Source organism: Dreissena polymorpha, chromosome 2 (assembly GCF_020536995.1).
Source record: "Dreissena polymorpha isolate Duluth1 chromosome 2, UMN_Dpol_1.0, whole genome shotgun sequence".
Taxonomy (NCBI): Eukaryota; Metazoa; Mollusca; class Bivalvia; order Myida; family Dreissenidae; genus Dreissena; species Dreissena polymorpha.
Window position 1 is genome coordinate 73,111,835 of NC_068356.1, and position 7,628 is coordinate 73,119,462.

The 7,628-nt window shown below is 33.9% G+C and overlaps 1 long non-coding RNA gene across 1 annotated transcript; it reads right to left on the reverse strand.

Annotated features, from left to right (window-relative positions):
- Positions 1–751: 751 nt before the first annotated feature.
- Positions 752–7,175, reverse strand: LOC127870319 (uncharacterized). The gene is made up of 7 exons (XR_008044759.1): positions 7,091–7,175; positions 3,260–3,454; positions 2,995–3,062; positions 2,551–2,683; positions 2,112–2,378; positions 1,746–1,898; positions 752–1,639 (listed from the first exon to the last, which is right to left on the reverse strand). It is a non-coding gene; the product is annotated as an uncharacterized LOC127870319 (long non-coding RNA).
- Positions 7,176–7,628: the final 453 nt, after the last annotated feature.

The following is a 7,628-nucleotide window of genomic DNA, read 5'->3' on the forward strand; positions in this document are numbered from 1 at the left end:
AACTTGTTAACAACTTAACATTAAGATCTGATTGTCAGCATTTGTGTGTATTAAAATACTATTGCTCACGTGGGTTAATATTTAGATCTCATTGTTAACACTTATAAATATAAACAGGGTTAATATTTATATCTCATTGTTACTACTTATAAATATAAAAATAATGTAATTGTTTACACTTTTGAATATTAATATCTCATTCTTTATACATGTGAATAATACGATATTATAGTTAACATGTGTGAATATACGTATCTCATTGCATACATGTGAATAAGACGGCTTCACTTTTCACAACAAGAATTATGGTAACTGCTTGTCTGGTGAGGGTAAAAATGATCCAATTCAGTCTACTACCATGGATTACCATAACCTGCTCAATGTACAAGACACCTAGACATTGTTTGAAATTTATTTGGTTGAAATTGAATTTGTGATTATGCTATGTTAACTTTATTGGGACTCTACTATAACAAAAAGCAGTGGTATGGTGACATCTTTTGAAATACATGTATACTGGTTGTATAGGGGTGTAACTAGAAATTGATTGTAAGAGACGAGAAACAGGACTTGTGTGTACTTAACTTGCATTGAAATAGTTTACATAATTTGGTATACAATGCTTTTGTTTTAGTTACCTGTAAGCTGTTTTGAGACAAATAATTATCTGAATTATAAAACATTGTCATTCTGCTTCATTTATTGTATGTATTTGTCAGACTTTTTGCAAAATTAACAATGATCCCCCATGTATTTAGATTTTGATTTTTATCGGTAAAGGCATTCAATGTTTCTGCATTGAAATACATAACAAAAATACATAGACAACAGTCAGTAACAGGGTATCATAATTGGGTAACAAGCAAAATGCGGGGCCACAACACTGTTGCATGAAAAAGTGACCAAAGTGATCAAATAAACAATTTATACAGTTACAAAAATCTTATAGAATAAAAGTTCTAGCAGTTGAAAGCACACTAATGTGTACATCCTTGAAGGGAGGTAAGCCATATGTGCCAGAAATATGCATTATGGTTCAAAATACAAGTTAATAGGTAAACTAGTTAATTCCAGCAACTTTTAAAACAAGCTGATAACAGATTCAAAGCGATAAGAAAAAAATAAAATAAATCAACATGTTTGATTCATCAATAACACAGATTATTGGTCAGTCCTTTTTTTAAATGTAACAACTATCACATTAATTATAAAAATGCACAGGAGTAATGTATTTGGGTGTATTTGAACAGAATTTCACATTAAAAAATGACTATTACATGTTTATACAAAACATTTTTATGCGTATGAACTCATTCTGTCAGTCTTTGTTGTAATCATTCTACATCATGAGTTACTGCAAAACAATGTTTTGAATAACAGAACCGGGCTACCAGCTTGGAAATGTCACTAGCCCGAATCAAGTTTTACTAGCCCGAAAAAAGTTACTATTCTGTAGCATTTGAAACTATTTTTGTAAAAAAGTGACATTGAACAATACATATTTTCAAAAGAAAACTTGGTTTTGTTTTTATTCATGGTTAATATCACACAAATTTGACACAAGGTCCTCAGACATCTCAAGGTTATCATCTTCAGAGTCGGAACCACTGTCATCTATGTCCATCATCTCAGCTATGCCCTGAAAGGAAAAAAATATTGTAAAAGCACTCATGATTTAAAACTTTAAGACGTACATCTGCGTTAAGAAAATGTAATGTGAATGTAACAAAAAATGGCAATAATACCTGTGCACTAGTAGAAGGACAAGCCCTCACTTCTGTGTCGGCTTCTGTGTCGTCAGAATCTTCAACAACTATTGCAGATGTACTGCTACTGCTTCCAGATGTCACATCTGGTTCTTTGCGGATTCTACGCTTTTGCCCAGATGGTGCGGACATCTAAAATGCAGTATGCAAAACATTATAATTTTTTGTAAGGATTTGTTCCATGATGGTATCTAAAATGCAGTATGCAAAACATTATAATTTTTTAAGGATTTGTTCCATGATGGTATAAGTTAAACTATACTAAATTTGTAAGTTAATACATCATATATAATTGCATGATTACTACAACAGTTTTGTTTTTATTAATTAATGATTAACACACACCAGTCAGTCAGCAATGGCAGGTTCCGGGTCAAAATCTTCAATTCTTGGGGACATTATCTTAATCGACATCAAATCATTGAGGCGTGCATTATCAAGCCGTCCCCTCCGTTTATTTTGAGAAGTTTCATTGCACTGAAAGCTGTCTCGCAATTGACCGATGTTGGTGGTAGAGCCAGAACAATTTGTATCAGTTGAAAAATGTTCTGGTTTTGGGCTGCCATGTCAATCATCACCTGTGTCCAGTTAACGATGGTCAAGTCAGGATACCTGCAAAAGCAAATACTTTGTAAAAACATTCAATTTAGTATAACATTTTAACCAGATGACTTACTAGATACCATGACACAATTTACTTCAAAGTAGATGTGAATATGTCTTCAGTCATTTATATATTTGTGGTTTTGCTTAACAGTTATGTTATTTATATAACAATATTTACCTTTTGTAGACCAATGTGCGTAATGTTGACCACTCATCAGTGACATCTTCCAGAGTAACGAGAACATCAGGAAACGCCACTGGCCTGAAGTGATTGAACAGCACTGCAATCTCTTTCTCACCGTACACTGTATCTGAAAACAACCAAACCATAAAATTTTTAAGTTTTTTATTTTCGATTCGTTTAAAACATTTGAAATTTTATGCATTAATTTATGTACTAAACTGTCTGCACTTTGAATGAAAAAGTCAGATTTCAAACCTGTTTCTTGATAGGACTTCAATGGTTCATTCTTAAGTGCATTACATGTTAATTCATGATATTGGCTTACAACTCACACCGCAATTATTGAAAGAATGTAACTTATTTACTTAAAATTAATTCAACAAAAGTAAAAGTTTTATCTTGTGTTATTTATATTTGGAAAATGAAGAATGCTGTCACCTAAGTAAATTGAAGCACAAAAACTCTGGTGTTCCCATCACCAAGGGCTTCGAACGTGTGAAGCAGACCTGAAAGTGCATATGTATAATTTGACTGTAGACATACATGTAAATACATTTATTTTAAATAAACACAAGTGTACATTCAACTAAAGAATTTTGTTTATGAACATGATATAAAAACAAAAGTGTAATTACTTAAAACCAGGACAGTATACAAATATATGTCAATCATGTCAACACATTAAGTATATATTTTTATTTACCTTTTTTCTCTTTTGGGCTCTTTCTTAAAAGATAAAACAACCCAAGAAGAAGTGCTGTAGTCTTTTCATAAAGACCGGGGGACGCCTTTTTCACTGCATCTTTGAAGGACAATTCAAGGCGATGTACAAGGCAAAGGGTCATTACAATGGATGGCCATCGTTGCTTTAGAAGTGCTGCAACACCTTTGTTCAACCCTTAAATTCAGATAATGTTATAATTAATTTTTATAGCTGTTACATTTCACAAAACTGCACAAACGCAATTTACCCACAAGCAAACAAGATCGTATAAACATTCAATTTGTGCTTTCTATTTTGTTTTTACAATTGGAATCGTGGATTTAGACCATTTTGCTTTTGAACTCCATGTCCTCACCAGTAAATTCAGTTGTTCCATCACATGACAGACTACACCATGAGCAATTCAGGATTTTTTTGACAACTTCACCCTTGGTTGTCTTCGCAATTGATTCACAGAATTTGGCCCCAGCCTTATGAGAACAGTACTGTGAACCAACCAGCACTTGCTTCATCTTATCTAGTCTGCACACAACATTGTAGGCTTTAAAACTTAAGTTGTGCTTAGCACAAGCATGTGCGTTTCTCATTTTAGTTATGAGTTTGTCATGGTCGGCCTTTCTTAAGGCAGTGAGAGCTTTGCATGCTGCACTTTGATGTACAGGTGTTTTAATGGCAGAATGACGACTGATTGCCTGAATATGGCTCTCACTAACTTAATGAGCCTTGATACCATCAATCCTCAAGTACTTAGTGCCTTTCACGAATGCGTTTTCGTCATTATCGCGCGAAAACTGCTGACATACGGAGAAGGTCATCACCCCGTTGACATCATCGAAACCAAGCCAGGGGCGATTGGTTTGCCACGATGGTTGAAACTTGCAATTCCGAGACTGCGCGTACTTTTTTATCATCTTCCTTTGTTGGTATGGGTTTTGGCGTTGCGCCCGTAAAGTAACGCAAAAGAGACATTTAACTGAGTCATTGACAAGTTCTCCACTCACTTATTACGGTTGCTAGACAACAGTGTAAAAGCGTCAGGCGAGATTGATCTACAATACTGTTCTATAAGCGTTTAGTCAACGAGCGCTCAAGGGAGATCAATCGATACAGTAACGAATAAGCGTCTAGTTGTTGCTATTTCGGACAATTTGCTTAGTTCGGAAACGAAAAAAAGTACTCGACCGATCAGGCCACCGGCTGGGAATTTTCCCTCGACCGACGCAAACATCACTCGACTCGGTCGACGGTCGAGCGGGTTAATGCCAAGACTGCATCTAGTTACAACTTCTGACCAAGTGTGGTGAAGATCGGATTTAAACTACTTGAAATAGAGAGCGGACACCATGCTCAATGTGTAAAACGTACTAAGTGACCCTGTGACCTAGTTTTTGATTTGGCATGGCCCACGTTCGAACTTGGCCTTCAGATCATCTAGATACAACTTCTGACCAAGTTTGGTGAAGATCGGATGAAAACTACTTGAATAAGAAAGAGGACACCATGCTCAATGTTAAGATACGCACTAAGTGACCCCATGACGTAGTTTTTGACCCGGCAAGGCCCATGTTCGAACATGACCTTAAGATCATCTAGATACAACTTCTGACCAAGTTTGGTGAAGATCGGATGAAAACTACTTGAATTAGAGAGCGGACAACATGTTGAATGTTTAAAAGGCACCAAGTTACCCCGTGACCTAGTTTTTGACCCGGCAAGGCCCATTTTCGAACTTGGCCTAGCCATCATGTAGATACAATTTCTGACCAAGTTTGGTTAAGATCGGATGAAAACTACTTGAATCAGAGAGCGGACAACATGCTAATTTTTTAAAACGCACAAAGTGACCCCGTGACCTTGTTTTTGACCCGGCAAGGCCTATGTTCGAACATGGCCTAGACATCATTTAAATACAACTTCTGACCAAGTTTTGTGAAGATCGGATGAAAACTACTTGAATCAGAGAGCGGACAACATGCTAAATGTTTAAAACGCACTTAGTGACCCCGTGACCTAGTTTTTGACCCAGCAAGGTCCATGTTCGAGCTTTGCCTAGACATCATCTAGATACAACTTCTGACCTAGTTTGGTGAAGATCGGATGAAAACTACTTGAAAAAGAGAGCGGACACTTAATACGGATCGACAGACAGACCGACAGACCGACCGACCGACAGACAAGTTCACTCCTATATACCCCCTAAACTTCGTTTGTGGGGGTATAAAAATATAGAAACGCTATTTTCTAAATATGCTAACTATACATGTACCTAATATTATTATATTTGGATATCAACCTACCGTAAACAGATATTAGCAGTCTCCTTATTTTAATAACATGAATAATTCGAAAAACATATTGTGTTACCTCAAAGTCAACCAAATGTTAAATGATCTATCAAAGCTAATATCTACAAATCCAATTTGAATTTACTTTATTGTCAAGAATACATAATTATTGTGCAACATTGATTCCTAATTATGTCTTAAGCACTTAAGCCAACAAACAACAGTACATAGTAAACACCTAAAAACACATCTTTTTATAAAGTCCTTCTAATTACTTCAATGACTTCAATGGGACATGCCAATCAACATGTGTTTCACACATTTTTAGCTAAAAAAGCATATCACCCTATTGACAATTTTCACTTTGGTGATAGAGAGAGTGCATTTCACAGCAATTAGGTGATATTGTCACACAATTTATGTCCCATATTGCTCAATCCTTCCTATTTTAACTAAACACTTTATCCTGTAATTAAATCTTGGTGAGATAATAATTAAAAGTTAAGAACATGACACACAAATAAATTAATTAAATATTAGTCAGTATTTGTTTCCTTAATTGCAGACATGTTGTCTGGTTACTATAGGTTTTGACACGAATAACATTGCATTAAATCCTGCATTTTTGCTTATTCTTTTCTTGCATTAGTTAATTGTTTTACATTTAAGGTAAAATATTATTTGTATGAAGCCAGTTTATAGCGTATGTCTCAGCTACCTTATAATGTTATTCTGTTTAAGTTGCCTCAAATAATTTAAAGGGACTGTCAACCACGACGACAAAGAAAAGAAAAGTTGTAAAATACCGTGTTTTTTACAATTATTAGTTTATATTGATTAAATTGTCACGACTGGTATATTACGTTAATTGAAAAAAGTTAATATTTCCATTCTATTCGGTAATAAAATTTTGCGATGTGAAATCAAAAGTACATCGCGAAAATAGGTGACATAACGATATACACACTATAAACAACGCAAGAAGATTGATAATTATATATATATATATATATATATACAATTCACTACGCATGCACAATTTGCATTCCTGGGTTTACCACGTGACGATGATAATCAATCTACTGGCGTTATTTATAGTTAACTGGTAGTTACCTGGTAGACATACCCAGTATAACTTATTACCAAATGTACTGAAAATATGATAACTAAACAACTTTTTTCAAGTAATGTTATACACCAGTTGTGTTATTTTAATCAATATAAACTAATAATTGGTAAGAAATACGGTATTGTACAACTTTTCTTTTCTTCGTCGTCGTGTTGACAGTCCCTTTAAATTTACATTTATGATACAATTGAATAAACTCATGCTAATTATGAATATCTCAGTAAACATTTTGATAGAATTATTTAATTAATTTATAATGATTTCATTTTTAAACTTTGTTATGTTAGTTAAACCAATCTTTCTGAACATCTGATTTTCAAAAAAAAACATTTAAGAACAAATATTCAGTAATATTTAAAAAATAATAATTTTATTTCTTCATAATAATTATCATACTTGTACACAATCATTCATTTTTAATTCAGAATCTACCAAATATAATCCCTCATAAACAACACAACACTTGACAACCAGAATTCACTATCTCAGTGACATTTTGTAGAGACTAGATCTCAAACATTTGGAGCTCAGTGAACCAATGTTATTTTAAAACATTATGATAACTATCATGTTCGCAGTTTGACCTTTCTTTCGTGTCTCTTCATCAACAACAGCAACATCATGATTTACAACCTAAACAAACTTCACAAGCACAATAATGTCACATTAGGCCAAATCTACAGTGTTTTTAATAAACTTCAAATATGTGTAGTTGAAGCAGAAATTGTGCTAATTTCGCATCTTTTTTTTGCGGTTAAAGCTGTGTATTGAGTGTGGTAACAATGCCATATTGAATCTCGGAATAAATTGTGGATATTTGCTAGTTTAACTAGGTAATTGAGGATTTTATTTTCAACAAGATAATTGGAATTAAGTTCAAAATCATTTATTTCTAATTTTCACTGTTATTTTTTAATATTTGGAAAAGTTACAT